Below are 17,103 nucleotides of genomic sequence, written 5' to 3'. Positions count from 1 at the left end.
AAATGCGTTGCTACCCTTTGCCAGAACCTCCCGCTGATGAGGTGCGGTGAGGTGAGAGAACAAAGCTGCGGGAGAAGGCCGGTGTCCGCCCGTTTCCAGCCAGGGCCCAGCCACCTATGCCGCAGGCCACACGGATTCCCCGGCCCGAGGCCCCTGAGGGCCTGGCATCTGTGAGCGGCTGAGCACTTCCTTCCCTGGGAGCTAAACATCAAGTGTGTAACTGCTGCGAGTGGACAACTAAAGAGCTTCATCGACTCTTCTGTGGTTTACCCAGACAGGGTGCACTTCTAATCCCAGCCAAAAACACTGTTCTGTAGGAGACTGTACAGTCGGGGCCAGTTCCCACAGTTTGCCAATTCATGCATATCGGGCTATCACGTGCCAGGCATCTAGGATGACAAGGAAGAAAAGAAAGAGGGAGGAAACGAAAATCTGATCATTATGGGAAATAGAGAAAAGTTTCAAGGGGAAAAAAACGGTTAATCATCTCTCTCCCTAACAACTGTTGACATGTTAGTAATCCAAACAATTCTCCATAAAATGTTTGTTACACCTGCCTGCTTTCTCAGGGCAGAGCTTAAGCTAAAACCCACGCTTCAGGACCGTCATCATGATAGCTGCGTGCTCATTCAATACTTGAAGGGTGGTCGTCCCATTATTTTCTTGATCTTCACAGCAAGCCATTTTAGGGAGAAGGAAACTGAGGCCGAGAGTGTCTGAGGTATGTGCCAAAGGTTGCTTCTGAAGCCAGCGCGGGGTCACAGACCTGAAACCAACAGGCCAGAGAGCTGGTCTAGAATTCCTTTCTTGGCTCTGCTGTCTCCATGATGGATGATCCTGGATTGCTTTTTTGTAGTTTCTTAGGTTACCACCGCTTATTAAAAGCTAGGGGTGTCTGCTCACCTACTGGTTTGCATGTGTCGGCACCCAGGAAACCAGGTAACTGGATTCATTGGAATTTCATGGAAAACGAAGGTCAGTGGGTCATGAGTAAGCTGTGGCAGATGGGATTTAGGTTTCTCCGCTGTCTCTAACGACTATTTCACTCGCTGTGTATGGATCCTGGTTCGTAGATAAAAACCTGATCTTCGAGAAAAGTTGTGTGATCAGCCTCCTGAGGCTTCCAGCAAGCAGTGTTTGTCTCAGAGAGCTCTCGGGAGCCAGCCCGTGGAGAAGAAGCTAGAAATCCAGCAGCCATGTGCCTCGAGGGAGGCCCACCTTTCCACGAAGCCACGTCCTTGGAAGGCGGAAGGGAAGGGCCGCGAGAGACTCGCTGAAGCCCTGACACTCACCCTCCATGTCCGCCTTTCAGACAGCACCTCCCGGCCTATCTGTGACAGGCTACGTGACGAGGCCTGGCGGGTTCCAAGATCCTCCACCTCTTCGAGCGGGCGAGACGCAGCGAGGCGAGGGGACAGCTGCCAGGCTCCCGCAGCCCGGCCCGTGGCGGACTGTGCCGGCCACACAGCAGGCCGCAAGCCCCCGCGGCTCCTGGCTTCACAGGCCACAGGAGCTGCCAGCTCCATGTCCGAGGGCTCTTGTGACGGTGGAGTGGCCTCAAAGGAGCCGAGGCAGAGTCGGTGTGACAGGCCTCATGAGCGACCGGCATCTCTCTGTCCCGGACATGTGTCCGGTGCTGGCGGCTCTGTCCACACGCTCACGTGAGCCCCCCACAGCCCCGGAGCGGTGACTCCGGTACACTCCCTGTCACCCGGGCAGGGGGTGTGGTGACACTGACGTCAGTCCGTCCATGGCTCCGAAACAGGCCCCAGGAGGCAGGCGCAGGAGGCAGGAACGGTTTCCCACCCGGTCTCTGCCACTCCCGAACAAGGAGTCGGGCGCTGCTGGGGCTGCCAACGCACCCCCTGCGCTGCGAAGCCGCGGAGTGTCGGAAACAGAACCTGTACCCGGCCCCATCTTGACAGCCAAGCCCCGCGCTGTCTTCGTGTCTCTGAGGTGTCCCTGCCCCAGAGACGGCCCCCGCCCAGACCTCTCACAGGCTGGGCTCTCCCCCTGCATGGAGCGGGCTGACAGCCTCCCCGACCTGCTGACCCTGACTCTCCTGGGAGACCTCCAGGCTGAGGCCGGACCCCCACCCGGCAGCGGGCCCCCTGGATGGGGACGGGGAGGCTACCGATGAATGGAGTGCGGACAGTCGCCCCCCTCTAATGTGTGCCCGCACCAGGGGCTCCACCCCAGCAGGCACCTCGCCCCCTTTTTCAACAAATACTTTGTAACTCCTCCTTGCCTATCCCGACCTGGAATTCACGGAGAACGTAACCTCCGCCTGCACACACATTTTTTTTAAATATCCTAATTGTGATATAAAGGAGAAATCTAAATTTGCAATGAAATGCTCCCTACTAAATATGTAAATGTCTGGGGACAACGACGCAAATTCTCAAAATCTGTAGAGAGGCCCCGGCTTGCCTCCGACGCCTCTCCCCACCCCGCTCTGAAAGAAGGCTGCTCTCCCGCAGAGGGCCCATGCAGGGCCCGGCGCGCCCGGGAGCCAGCCTCCGCCAGCCCTCCATCACCCGCAGTGCCCTGACTCACTGTGCTTCTGCCCAGAAGGAAAGCGGAGAGCCGCTTCCGTTCCAGCCCGAGAGAGCGAGGTCAGTCGTTAGCACCCCCCACCCCGCGCCCCGAGGACTCCGGAGTCCCTAAATGACGGCCCGGCGCGATGGCAAGTGCTCTCTTGGTCACGCAGCATCTCCCCAGGCTGTGTCAGGGACGGGGCCAGGGAAGCGCGACGGAGAGGTGGGAGGAGAGACACAGACACTACTCGCCTCTCATTAGTCCTCATCTGGCCCTTGGCGGGGGGGGGGGGGGGGGGGGGGGGGCATTGCTTCCGGGTCCCGGGCGCCATGCTTGACACCACGTGTGCGCACGCGAGCGTCGGCACGCACACCCGCGCCCAGCTCCCCGGGAGCCGGGACTGCTCGAGTCTCCCTGTGCCGCCAGCACGGCCCGCGGTAGAGGTGCGTGTCCTGCTCTGTGGGATAAAGTGCACTGTACCCTCAGGACCACCTGGGAGATACAGGTTGTTACCTCATTTGTCAGAATGACGGACCCGGTGATTGAGTAATGTGCCTCAGGGAATCCGCCCAAGTTCACCCAGATAGAGGGCCGGAGAAGCAAGAGCTGACCTGGGCTCGTTCATGCCCCCTCCCTCTGGGTTTGAGGTTTGTGGGGAGAGCCTGTAGGTTCCTGGAGCATTTTGAAGGGCATTTTGAAAATGACAGTAGCATTGCTCCCTCTGGTGGGGCCATTAATCGGTTAAAGGACTGCTTCACCTATGGTGATTATTGCCAATTACCCTCACAGATGTGGCTCTCACAGGGCCTTCTCAGCCCTAGGCCCCGAAGGGGACAGGGGAAGCTCAGGGGCATCTTGGGACAGTGCCTGAGCAGGGAAACTGAGGCCCATGGCAGGAGGTGGGTGTAGACCCATCCTGCTTCTCCCCTTCACAGCCATTGCTGCTTTCCAGTTCAGTGTTTTAGAATTTGAAATGGGTTTATTGTGAGGAAGGAAGGAAGGAAGGAAGGAAGGAAGGAAGGAAGGAAGGAAAAGAGACAGAGAGAAGGAAAGAAGGAAAGGAGAAAAGAAAAGAAAAGAAAAGAAAAGAAAAGAAAAGAAAAAAGAAAGAAAAGAAGCCCAAAATGGAGTTACTAAGCCCCAGTCAGCAAACCAGGACTTAGTACCTAACCCACTTGCAGATTTAGCCCCTCCCAGGAGGCGAATTTTAAACCAATCAGTCTGGAATTTCCTGATCAAGACTAGTAAAGTAATCTTCAGGAGAGACCCCTGCCCTTCCCCAGAGGAAGGTGACCTTGCCTGAAATAATCCTTTGTTTTGTTTGTGACCTTCTTGTCCCTGCTTGTTTCTGCCTATAAAAGCCTTCCACTTTGAACAGCTCCTCAGAGCTCCTTCTTGCTAGATGGGACGCTTCCCCATTCATTACTCATTGAGTAAAGCCAATTAGGTCTGCAAATGTACTCCATTGAATTCTGGTTCTTTTTTTAACAGATTTGGTGGCAGCAGTGGGATCTGGAATGTACTTACACCAGCATTTGGAGATGAGAAACACAAACACAAACCCCGTTTTGAGTACTCAGTCTTTCTTGCGGTTTCCAAGGGAGGGCCATGGGTAAGTTCCTCTCGGTCCTGAGCTCTGCTCTTTTTGCATTGAGCGCTTGATCTAACTGACTTTCCAATACAGGGCAGGTCAGCTGGAACTGCAGACCGTTCTGCCTGGAGCCAAAACCCCTAGCCTTTCAGACCTAAACTCCCTGAGTGGAAGACCCCCAGCCCGTGGTTCTGTCCAAAGATGTGCACGGGAACCATTAGTGTCGCACACGGTTCCCCATCCATGCGCAACTCCCAGACCATTGGCCCCCGTTGTTGGGGTCAGCTGGTTCAAGGTGACATTAATTCCTACGCTCCCCTCTGTCCTCCTTCGAGTGGTCAGTGTAGTTATCCTCCGTCTGAACGGCCTTTCCACTCTGAAGGGTCTATTCAACAGTTGTCTTCTGAAATTAGACCACCTGATGCCACAGGTGATGCTCTCAGACATCTTTCACCCCTTAGTCAAAGGCCAACTTAAGGGCCAGAGTCATGTTGTCCTTTCCTTTTCAGATACAGGCCACTGGTTACTGATCTTTGGAGATGGCAGACTACTGTCCCAAAGACCATCTCCCCTGGGTGTGAACTTTGAGCTTTTGTGTTAGCAAAAGAAGGGAGCAGGAGTGCGCTGGAGTCAAAGGTGAATGATGTCTGTAGACACCCAAGGAAGGTCCTGTAACTTCTCCATGCCTGTTCATTTGATCTTTGTGTACAGGAATCTGGTCGTGTCACTCTTGTAAATATTAAACATAATATAGTCATTTCTGTATTTAACTTCCTTATTTCCTGGAATGAGGCTGATTTCTGGTAAAAAGCACTTTTTGCAAATCTCAGCTGTAAGCAAAATTCCTTTGATGATTAACATGCCTGTGTGGGGGACTAAGCAGAGGTTTCTAAACTATAGGTCCCAGCAGCAAGGGGAATAGAAGAACGTGGAGTCAGACCTGCTAAGTTTCTCCCTCTCACCGCTTGTCCCGTCCAAACACTGACAAGATACTTAAAAGAATTTTGAAGTAGCTCAGTGGCCAGAGGTTAGCTAGATGGGGGCTGATAGAGTCTGATAAGAACTAGTTGAAGTATGCCTTCTCCCCTAAGCTAAATGTAGCTGAGGGGGAATATAAACATCCCAATGTAGGTGGGTGGGTGTGTCGGTCCTGTGATACCACAAGGACAGTAACACAATCCAGTATTTACAGGACCAGAGGTATGGCTCTGGAAGCCATTCAGAGCCCACCAATCCACACCTGTTTATCCCAAAAGTCTTGTCCCTGTGCCTTCGAGATGTAAGTGTCCTACTTGGTCTTCTCCATCTATGTTCACGTGTGTCTAACACAAATGTGTTGGAGATGTGTGGAATTTTATACCTCCAGATAGTATTGGCATAATTAATTTGTAAAAGAGCTCTATTTAATTGGCTTAAAGAAAATTAAGGGTTTATGTAAATTAAACTCTCAGAAACATAAGAGAGAGGCACCTGCGTGGCTCAGTTGGTTAAAGGTCTGACTCTTGATTTCAGCTCAGGTCATGATTTCAGGGTCATGAAATCGAGCCCCATGTGGGGCTCTGTGCTGGTCGTGGAGACTGCTTAAGATTCTCTCTCTCCCTCTACCCCCACCCTGCATGTTCTCTCTCTCTCCCTCTCAAAAAAAAAAGGGGGGGCTTTGTTTTTTTTTTAAATTTTAAAAAGAAATATAAGAGAAACTTAATCCAAATGAATTTCTGGTTCACATGATCTGGGAAAGTATTTGCTATTAAAGCTAGTTTAAGGGGCGCCTGGGTGGCACAGCAGTTAAGCGTCTGCCTTTGGCTTAGGGCATGATCCCGGCGTTATGGGATCGAGCCCCACATCAGGCTCCTCCACTATGAGCCTGCTTCTTCCTCTCCCACTCCCCCTGCTCGTGTTCCCTCTCTCGCTGGCTGTCTCTATCTCTATCGAATAAATAAATAAAATCTTAAAAAAAAAAAAAAAAGCTAGTTTAAGTTCATTGGTTTCGTTAAAACCGGCATGTCTTTAGAGTTACCAGCATTAGATATAATACTTCTTTTCTACCTAAGTTTACTAAGGTTCAGATGTTATATTTGTATCAGTATATGTTGCAAGTGTTCCAAAAAGCATTGCATGAAATTCCTCAAGTCTGATATATCCTAGCGTGGTGTGATTATCATAGTTTCAGTTATTTTAAAATATCGTATGTTGCAGAAATTTCCTTTTCAACTCTGTGATAATGAATTCTCATCAGATCTTCAACAGCAGACATTTTTAAGTCTTTATCGTTTACTCTGATGCTTTTACTAAAGTGTTCCTGCAAAAGTGCTCCATCTTCAGGGAGACTCGTGGAACATGCTCTTAGAATACAGGTTTCTGGTAACTTGAAGATCATAAAACTGAACTGGTAAGAATTTCCAGAAGGGATGGGAACCCTGGATCCAAGCAGAACAAGAGTTAATAACATGAGACTGGCTGAACTGGTGGGCATGGTTACAGTTGTTATGACATGCCTGTAATTGGACTGAGTCCTGAATGCCTCTAGTTTCTTCTATCTGGTTCCACGTCACCAAACTAATGTTTCCAGTTTTCTCCCATCCTTCGAATTTGAAATGACTAAAAACAAAGACCGCCCTTAGAGCTCCTTAGAAGAGACTCTGTTGGGTCCTCCTCACCCCCCAGATGGTAACCAAACTTCACGGACTTTTTTTTTATTATTATTTTAAAGATTAAAAAAAAATTTTTTTTAAGTAATCTTTATACCCAATGTGGGGCTCAAGCTCACAACCCTGAGATCAACAGTTACACCCTCCCTGACTAAGCCAGCCAGGCGCCCCCCTCAGGCACACTTCTCACAGCTAAAGGAGGCTCCACCTGACATGTGGTCCTGTATGAACCCTGTATCCTCCAGGTCGTGGCTAAGGGGGGGAGGGCACCTTTCAGACTGCTAGATTTGTCGTCAAAAATTCTGATCCGTCCATGATGTTAGAGACCCCCTGGTCTGTTTCCCTATCTCTGGTTAACCACCCCAAACTCGGGGAGCATTGTGTTCAGGCTCTATGCAAGGCGAGGGTAACCAAAATAAAATCACCCATGTAGTCTACTGACCCTGAAAATCATACTGGGCTCCATGGCCATCACCTTTCCAGTCCTGACCCACAGAGTCAAATGGGAATTGCCAAGGAGGCATTCATGATTCAGCTTTTGCTGAACCCTGCATCCCTAGGTAGGAGTCATTGTAAATGAGACTATCATCAGGAAGCTCCCCTTAATTCTTGAAAATATTTCAGAATTGGCTGCTAAAGCAGTAGCTGGCCAACAGAAATCCTTAGACACTCTGGCCAAAGTTGTTCTGGATTACAGGAGAGCCCTTCATTGCCTTGCAGCCGAGCAAGGAGGTGTCTACACTGGGGCCAGCACCACCTGCTGCATGTGGATTCACACTTGTGGGGACATTGAAACTCAGTCACATTAGATCACTTAGCAAGCCGCTCAGTTTTAAAAAGCTCCCTTCAAGGGAGCTGACTCATTTTGACTGGTTTGGGTCTTGGCTCCTAAGTCCACTCCAGACATGGGGCATTATCTGTTTCTGATGGTCGCAGTCGTCTCCCTGGCACACTGTATTCTCTCAAAAGCTCTACATGCATGTCTGCAGCTGCAAACCACCAAGCCAATGACCTCCCCTAACACTGGAATGTCAAAAAAGGAATAAAGGGAATAATGGACTAAAAAACTGTGAGCCTGAAGTTGTAACCTGTGAATACTACAAAGACCCAGCAGACAAACAAACATATCATGATCTACGAACGTCACCCAGAGGATCAGTAAGTGCTGTCGAAACTGCAGAGCAGGAGCAGAGAGCAGCTTTAATGCCGTACATTGGGTCCCATCTCTCTCAGGCTGAGATACGGGGCAAAAAGAGGGAATTGTTAAAGAAAAGAAAGCACAGGCCCCAGGTGGAGTAATTTGTACAAAGCTTCACATGAGCAAACCAAAACTTCTCACCTAACCTAACTGCAGGTCCAGCCTCTCCCAGGAGTGGCATTTTAAAGCAGCCTGGAATTTCCTGACCAGCATTAGTGAGGTCACCGTAATGACAGACCCCTAGTCTTCCCCTTCCTGCAAAGGAAAGTACCTCTCCTGAAATAATTCTTGCTTTTGTTTGTGACTTCCTTGTCCCTGCCCCCTTCTGCCTACCAAAGCCTTCCACTTTGTACAGCTCTTTAGAGCTCCTTAGGACTTGCTAGATGGGAAGCTGCCTGATTCCTGACTCACTGAATAAAACCAATTAGAAGATCGCCAAATTGATTCCGCTGAATTTAGTTTTTTAACAAAATGGTCTCAATCCCCCTCACCCACACCAGCTCGACCCAGGTACAGTTTTGTTGCAGGGAATGCTGCTATTTCAAAACTTGCTCTCCATGGTCACCTCTTCCTTGGAGCCTTCCTTGATTTCAGCCTCAGCAGGCAACTTTGTCCAGATCACAAGCCAGGGCAAGGTGCACAGGCGGCCCCTGCTGACTTGCGACATCCTCAGAGCCAAGAACAGAGACAGCATCACCTTCCTTCCCCGAGCATCTTGCACAGCACCTCCATGTAGGCCTGGGTAGACGGAATGAAGGAATGAATTGGTGAGTGAATTGAGGACCAGGGGCAGCAGCAACACCTCCCTGGCCCGACCGGGTGACCGGCTGCAGCAGCACTTGTGTTTTGCACGGGAGCACAGGCCTTCGTCACCAGAACAGGGCAGCCAACTGGGTGCCATTGCTAAATCTGGGGGTGAGGTGAGGAGAGAGATGGTAAAAGCCTTTGTGTTCGGGGGGCTTGGGACTTTATCTCCTCAAGAATCCTCCCACCGCCACCCCCACCAAGGGAGGCACTGATAAGGGCGTCGGGTTTCCCAGGAGGAACCGTGGCTCAGAATGGAAGGCAATAGCTCTCCATGCCTTTCTCCGGAGAGCTTTAGTCCCACCCTAAGTAACCTTTCACTTCAGCTGTTCCTCAACTGCCCAGGAGAAAATCCACTTAATCTCTCCACAATTAAACAAAAGCATTCATCTTGAATATCCACGGGAACAATCTAGCCACCTCCACCAGCCTGGCTTGCTCCGGGAAACCAGGAGCTGGCAGAGAAAAAGACAAGGTTCTCCCCACTCCGTCCTGCAGACCATGCAAGGCGGGGCCCAACTGCCCTAAACGTGCCCTGAGTGTCAACAGCGCTGCCCGAGCCCGGCCTGGCGCGGCGCCCCTGGGAAGGAGCTGACAAGGGCTGTTGAGGCGGCTCCCTGCTCCCCACCCAGGGAGGCGCCCATGCTCTGCAGCTCAAACCACAAGCTGCAATGACTAGGCACCTTTTCTTTGTGCACAAGGAAAGCAGGCCTGGCGGCACTTGGCCAGGCTCCACACCGGTGCTCACCTTTCATTAGTGCCAGGTCTCTTCAGCCCCAGGCCTTCTGGGGTGACGCCGAGGGTCACCCTCCCCAGCTGGGTCCTGGGATTGGCCGAGGAGAACAGGATCCCGTCTGCAGTGGCAGAGCCTGAAAAAAGGCCTCTCTCCCAGAAGCAAAAGCACCAGGATCCTGTAGCAGCGTAAACCCAGGAGCAATGTGAGTGTCCACCCAAAGGGGACAGCAGCCAACCTTCTTCCACACCAGTGATCATTCTGGGGGAGAAAAGTATACATACTCTGGAGGGGGGACGATTTAAGATGCACAGTGATGAAAACAAAAGCAAAATGTATAAAGGGTTTGAGACCTTATTTAATTCTTTTTTAAATTTTTTTTTTTTTTATGAAGTAATCTCTAAGCCCAACGTGGGGCTCGAACTCAAAGACCCCAAGATCAAGAGTCGTGTGCTCTGCCGACTGAGCCAGCCAGGCAGCCCAAGACCTTATTTTAAATATTTATGTTCACGGGTAGAAAAGAGGTGGGTGGGGGAAGACTGGAAGGAAATACACAGAAAATGTTGATCGTGGGATTATGGCGGATTGAGATTTCCTTTTGTGTGGGTATCAGTCAGGGTCCAGAGAAGCAGAACTCGAAGGAGATCTGTATTAAGGGCTTTGTTGCAAAGCCCTTATCCATTGTGGGGACTGGCTTATCCATTGTGGGTGCTGGCTAGGCAGGTAGGAAACATGCAGGGGAGGTGTTGGGAAGGGCAACTGGGCTCTCAGGCACCGGAGGCATGGCTGCTACAGTGCAATCACTTTTTTTTTTTTTTAAGATTTTATTTATTTATTTTATTTATTTTTTTTTTTAGAGAGAGAGAGAGCATGCCCATGTGTGTGCGTGGGGCAGGGGAAGGGCAGAGAGAGAGAGAGAATCTTAAACAGGCTCCATGCTCAGCGTGGAGCCTGACATGGGGCTCAATCTCACAACCCTGAGACCATGACCTGAGCTGAAATGAAAATGGGACATTTAACTAACTGAGTCACCCAGGCACCCCTTAAGATTTTATTTTTATTAATCTCTACTCCCATCGTGGGGCTCGAACTCAATCCTGAGATCAAGAGTCTTATGCTCTACTGACTGAGCCAGCCAGTGCCCCACTTTTTTTTTTCAGCATTTCAACTGACTGCATCAGATCCACCCCAGGTTATATCTAGAATAATCTCCTTTACTGAGAGTCAACTGATCACAGACTTCAATCACATCTGTAAAACCTTCCCAGCAATACGTAGGTTACTGTTTGAATAACTGGGAGACTGTAGCCTAGCCAAATTGACACATAAAACAATCACCGTATTTTTGTTAAATTTTCTAATTTCCTATACAGAACATGTGTTACTTACATAATTTTTTTTTAAGCAATAAATGACTAAACTACCACAAGATACCACTTGGCATCTACCAGATGGTTAAAATAAAAAAGACAGAGGATAACAAATGTTGACAAGGATATGGGGAAATTGGAACCCTCATCCCCCCTCATCCACCACACAATGGTGTAACCACTTTGGAAAACAGTCTGGTGGTTCCTCAAACAGTTTTTTTAAAAAGACACAATAGACTCAAAAAGGAGTCCTTTGTGCTAAACCCCATATAAGCAAACCAAGACTTAACACCTAACTTAATTGCAGAGTCAGCCTCTCTCAGGAGTGGAATTTTAAACCGATCAGTCTGGAATTTCCTGACCAGCACTAGTGAGGTAGTGCCCTTCCACCAGCAACGGTGACCTGGCCTGAAATAATCCTTTGTTTTGTTTACGACTTCCTTGTCTCTGTCCCCATCTGCCCGTAAAAGCTTTCTGCTGTTTTCTACTTGCTAGGTGGGATGCTGCCCACCTCCTGACTGGTTGAATAAAGCCAATTAGATCTTCAGATTTACTCAGGTGAATGTTGTTTTTTAACACAGGTAAGCACGGAATGGCTATATAATCCACTCCTAGGTGTAAACCCAAGAGAACTGAAAACCCATATCCACAGACATTTTTACATCACCATTCAAAACAGCATTATTCATAACAGCCAAAAATGTGGAAGCAACCCCCAAATGTCCATCAACCCATAAATGGATGAACCCAATGTGGTGGATCCCACACTGGAAAATGACTCCTCGATAAAACGGGAGTAAAGCACCACTATGGACAATAACACGGATGAGCCTTGATCACATTAAGTGAGAGGAGTGAGGCCCCCAAAACTACATATTGTATGATTCCATCTATCTGAAATGTCCAGAAGTGGCCAGTTCACGGGTACAGAAAGTAGCTTAGAGCTAGCCCTGGCCTGGCCTGGAGGAGAACATAGGGAGTGACGACTAATAGGTATGGGTTTCTATTTGCAGTGATAAAAATGTCTAAAACTAGATGGTGGTAATGATTGCACAATTCTAGAATTCTGTGATTGCACAATTCCAAAAATCACAAAATTGTACACTTTAAAAGGGCGAATTTTGTGATTTGTTAACTCTATCTCAGGGAAGCTAAGATTTTTAAAAAGAAGCATTACATACATGAGAAAGGAAGGAGCCACATGTGCCTGGGTGAGCTGCCTTCCAGCAAAGCCAAGGAGCTGGTGCATTACCTGCTTTCTCCAGGTTCCCTCCCCAACGGGTCCCTCCTTCCCGTGATGCTCTTGCCCAGTGCCCAGGACCCCAGGCTCTGCAGATATCCTGGAGAAAGCCATCTGCAAAACTCAATTCAGAATCCTCTCTTCTCATCGATCTTCCTTGGCGTCTGGGCCATGAGGGTCCAACACCTCTCACGGCCAGCCCAACACTGCCAGGAGGAGCTCACAAGCCCATGAAAATGACGGCAACCGTCCAACCCCGCTCAACTCAGTCGAACTGGCCTCCTCCAGGCAGAGAGTAGCCCCATAGGGCTCTGACCCAGCTCTCAGAGCCTGGTGCAAAGAGAGAACTCAAACTCTGTGTTGCAAGAATGAGCCCATTTTCTAGATATTTGGAAACCAGGGCCCCGAGAAAGGCAGGGATCCTCCCAAGGCCATGCAGGTCTCCAATTCCCTCCTCCACTTTCTCCCCTGAGTGTACCCTGGGACCTCTCCAGTGAGAGACAAAGGTGACTGAGTCACAGAACCACTTCCTAGAGAGCTTTTTGCCAAATGTGTATCAAGAGCTCTAGAAGGGCTGCCACCCTCTGACCTAGTACTTTCCCTTCTAGAACTCTGGTTCTGGGGGAGCCTGGGTGGCTCAGTTGTTAAGCGTCTGCCTTCGGCTCAGGTCATGACCCCAGGGTCCTGGAATCAAGCCCTGCATTGGGCTCCCTGCTCAGTGGGAAGCCTGCTTCTCCCTCTCCCACTCCCCCTGCTTGTGTTCCCTCTCTCACTGTGTCTCTCTCTGTCAAATAAATAAAATCTTTAAAAAAAAAAAAAAAAGAACTCTGGTTCTGGATCTGGAGAAAACCTTCCAGGATGGCAAATGTTAGGTACCAAAATGTTCCCTGCGGGGTAATATACAATGGTGAAAAATGGACGCACTCCAAACACCCATCACTAAGGGATGGCTAGTAAGCCTAAGTGGGGATGCAGCTGTACGATAGGACGATACCAGCTAGTAAAAATGATGTCTTGGAAATATTTTAGAATGCTAGTGGGAAAATACAGGAGAAAAATGGCAAATTGTATATAATCCTGACAATGTGTTAAAAATAATTAAAAAGAAGAACCCACAAGAGCAAACACATGATGAGCCATGACTCTACCTGTTTTCAGCCTCACCTGATACCTGAGGTCCAGATGTGCGCTGCTCCCATTCTCCAGCCCCTCTCCAGACCTTGACCCTTGACCCTGTTTTATTTTCTTCATAACAATCCTAATAAATCAGTATTTGTCAAATGAACAAACCACTCTAACAGTGGTCCTCTTTGGGTGGGATTATGCACGATTTTAGTTTACTTTTAAATTTTCTATACCTTCTAGGTTTTTTTACCAAAAGCATGTTTTACTTTTATATTTAGGGGGGAAAAACCATTTTTAAAAGCAAAAGCAAAAACAAAAGTCAACTAAAAAAACCCTCAGAATTTTCATGAGTGAGTTGAGCCTTCCTGCGGGCAACATTATTGAAAGACGGATTTTCCCAAAAATGCCTCCAAGAAGGAAATTTGGGGCATTGAAAGAAGAGATGGATTTATTCAAAATTAATACAAGCCCATAGGGGTGCCTGGATGGCTCAGTCAGTTGAGCATCTGCCTTCAGCTCAGGTCAAGATCTCGGGGTCCTGGGATGCAGCCCCAGAGTCAGGCTCCCTGCTCAGTGGGGAGTCTCCTTCTCCCTCTCCCTCTGCTCCCCCACCACTCGTGCTTTCTCTCTCTTTATCACTCTCTTTCGTTCTCTATCTCAAATGAATAGATAAAACCTTTTTTAAAAAAAATTTACAAGCCTGTAGAGAGTGTCCACAAGTGGGCCCTCTACTTGACCTGGGGGGGGGGGGAAGGCTGGACACACACTCACACAGGATTATCCCCTGCCCCTGCAGGCCACAGCCCTGGATAGCGGTCAAGGAAAGAGTCCTGAGGACCCAGACTGGGACCCCGGCTCCACTGCAAGCCCAGGGCTGGCTCGTGGCCCTCCACGCCCAGCCTAGGCGTGCCCCAGGAGCACACACGCAGGCCTGGCCCTGCCAAAGCGATGCCCAGCGCTGTCACTCAGGAACGCAACTGCTCGCGGCCGTTCACGCCTCATCAGTGCCCGCTCAGCGGATGTGCAGGGGCACCTGAGGGTGAACGTCATGCAGAGAGCAAAGCTGGGACAGGAGGGTGAGCACCCACCGCCTGGGGGTTCACTCCCAGCCCAGAAACATCCCAGCGCAGCAGCCTGGCTTATGAAACACGGGAGCAGCTTTACGTAATCATGGGAAATCAGGAGAAAAAGCGCCTTCCTAAAAATGCATCCCCCCACCTCGACGGTACTTTTTTCAAGATGGAATTTTGTTTTGCTTTTTTTGGTTTGTAAGAGTTGACCATGTTCACTGGCACTAAATTCCAACAAAAATCTGTAAAGTAGAAATCGAGAGTCCTCCTCAGTCCCACGCTCCAAAATCCCCCGAGGGGGTCTGTCCTTACAGCCTCTTTGCTTCGCCCACGCCAACTTACAAACGCACACGTCCGGGGCATGCACGTACCCACACACGCGTGCACACACACATGCTTTTCCCTTATCTTTGACAGAAGTAGGATCACGCTGTACCTGCTGCTCTCTACTCCAGATCACACCCCCCCACCCCGCTGAACTTTCGATGTTTTGCCAGCTGTAGCACACTCAGCCCGGGGCGGGGCGGGGGGGGGAGGTTGGCAGGCATCCAGCAAGGCATGGACCCCAGGTCTGTCCAGCTCCAGAACCCAAGTTCTAATGGTCTTCCCCATGTTTTCCTCTGGAGAGTTCTTAGAACCCGCAAACAGCATTGCCTGGGAGTCTTAGAACTGCAGGCCCCACCCCAGAGCCTCTGCTTCAGAAGGTGAGAGGTACCCAGGGGATCTGCATGCAGAATAACTACTTGAGGCGACTCTGTCCTGTCCAGCCATTGGGGCCACTAAGGAGCTACATTTCCCCACAGATGCTGCCAATTTCCGTCCCCAAGTCAATATACTTTGAGTAAATGAGCGAGCCCATTGCTCAGGAGGTTCAGTCTTCACTGATCTGGGAAAACATCCACTCGGGTCCCCGCCGACCCCTGCCCTCTGCCGCCAGGCCTGTTTGCAGCCAGGTTTCCCTTAGGATCATCTCCCAGGGCGGAGTGCAAAGTCTAAGGGCAGGAGCATTGTGGGGGCCTTTGTGCTGGAAGGTCCGGCTGGGTGCCATGGGCTGAGCAGCCGGAGGAGCTGGACCTTGGCTCTGCCCTGTGCCTTAGCCAAGGCGCACAGGCTTTACAGGGGTCCACGAGGGTGCTGCGGTGATGCTGCCTGCACGCCCCAGGGCAGGCAAGATCGGAGTGACAGACTGCGAGGGAGCTCAGTGTGTGTGTCATGTGGTTCTGGCAACTTCAGCTCCTCGTGCCTGGCCGGGCTCCTGCAGTACCCAGCAGAGGTGGGAAATGCATGGCCCCACACGGCCAGGCTCCCATTCCAAGCACCTCTGCCCAGCATTGCTGATGGCTCCTGGCATTTCCTTCTGAAATGCAGCTCAGAATTCTGTGGTCAGCATTCGGCTCCAGGCAGCCATTACGATCCATCAGCACTGTCACAGTGACCAAAAGCTACTACCCTCAATAATAGTGCTAGGCTGTACGTTATCCCTCAGCACCCCAATTGCCCCTCAACCCCCTTCTGGTGCTCCTGGAGGTCCCTGGGGAGCCAGCTGTGGGGACCTCTATGGGGACTTGCACAGCCCTAAGGGTGCCCTTCTCCCCAGGCGCTGTGTGGGTGCTGGGGATGGCTCAGCCTCCTGTATGTGGCTCCGCTTTCAGGTTGCTGTGGCCTTTTGCTGACACCCGATGCTGGCAGCAGGATGTCTGTGTCACCTTCTGTCCTCCAACAGAGCCCCTTTGTGTCTCAACTCCTGGAAAGGCTGGATAGAAGGCGTGGGCCTGAGCAGCCAGATTCCACCCCCTGCTGTCTCCCCGTTGCTCTCTCCCGGGTCTAGCTCCGGCAGTTGCTGGCTGTGTGACCTTGGGCAGATCATGCAACATTATACTTCCATCCCATGGGCATTTACTGAGCGCCCGCTGTAGGAGACACAGTCAGAGTCTCTGGGATAGAGATATCCTGGAGGTGGCAGAGGACAAGCAGATGGGAAGGAGGGCTGCTCTGGATCCAGGCCATGTGAAGTGTTCAGGAATGGTATCACCGGCTCAGGAAGTAACACATGCAAAAGCCTCTTGGTGGAGCGAGCTTAGTGTTTTTAAGGAAAGCAATAAGGCTGGTGTGGCTGGAATGGAGTGGGGGTGGGGGGCATGGCTGGAGGAAGCGGGAGAGAGGTGGGGGGAGCAGAGCATGCATACCACAGGGGCCCGAAATTCATTCTAAGGGTGGAAGGAGAACAATGGGAGCTTAGCTGGGAAGCGGCAGGAGTTCTCTCCAGCAGCCACGGGAGCACATTTGGAGACTGAAGGAGGAGGAGGGGGTGGGAAGGGAGCAGAGGAGCAAATGGCAGCTTGAAGCCAGGCAGAAAGCTGTGACCAGCAGGACCCAAGGTCTTCCTCCCAAGTCCTATGTGATTTGTGAGGTGCTTGTGGCCGAATAATGACTCAGGGCCTGGGGACAGGAGTACTGCCTGGGACAAGCAGAGTGTTGGAAACACCTCCAGTCGGCCCAGGATTCTGGTTCTGAAGTGGACCCTGAGGAAGGCCAAGAGCCCCTGAAAAATGGCTGAAGCCAGGATGAATGGGTCTCATTCACCTGGACCCAGGATAAGAAGAAGCTGCCCTGGGGTGGGGGTGGCAGCCACTTTGAGTCTCCTGCCACCATCAGAGACCAGGGTGGGTGCAGACTGGAAAGGATTAGTCCCCTTGGGCCAGATGGGAAATTGAGTTTTGGGACTGGAAACCACTGCTCTAAGAAAAGAATGGAAGACAAAAGCTCTCAAATGGTTTCAAAGTTGT

At 50.6% G+C, this 17,103-nt stretch overlaps 2 long non-coding RNA genes across 2 annotated transcripts; one reads left to right on the top strand and one right to left on the bottom strand.

Moving 5' to 3' along the window:
- Window positions 1-6,829: 6,829 nt before the first annotated feature.
- Window positions 6,830-12,493, bottom strand: LOC113256978 (uncharacterized). Its single transcript, XR_003316777.4, has 3 exons — window positions 12,135-12,493; window positions 9,528-9,773; window positions 6,830-8,713 (listed from the first exon to the last, which is right to left on the bottom strand). It is a non-coding gene; the product is annotated as an uncharacterized LOC113256978 (long non-coding RNA).
- Window positions 9,614-17,088, top strand: LOC130543619 (uncharacterized). Its single transcript, XR_008959096.1, has 2 exons — window positions 9,614-9,717; window positions 14,044-17,088. It is a non-coding gene; the product is annotated as an uncharacterized LOC130543619 (long non-coding RNA).
- Window positions 17,089-17,103: the final 15 nt, after the last annotated feature.

The sequence above is a fragment of the Ursus arctos genome, unplaced genomic scaffold, assembly GCF_023065955.2.
Source record: "Ursus arctos isolate Adak ecotype North America unplaced genomic scaffold, UrsArc2.0 scaffold_14, whole genome shotgun sequence".
Lineage (NCBI taxonomy): Eukaryota > Metazoa > Chordata > Mammalia > Carnivora > Ursidae > Ursus > Ursus arctos.
The sequence above is the reverse complement of the archived record's forward strand: the minus strand, read 5'-3'. Positions and strand labels throughout refer to the sequence as shown.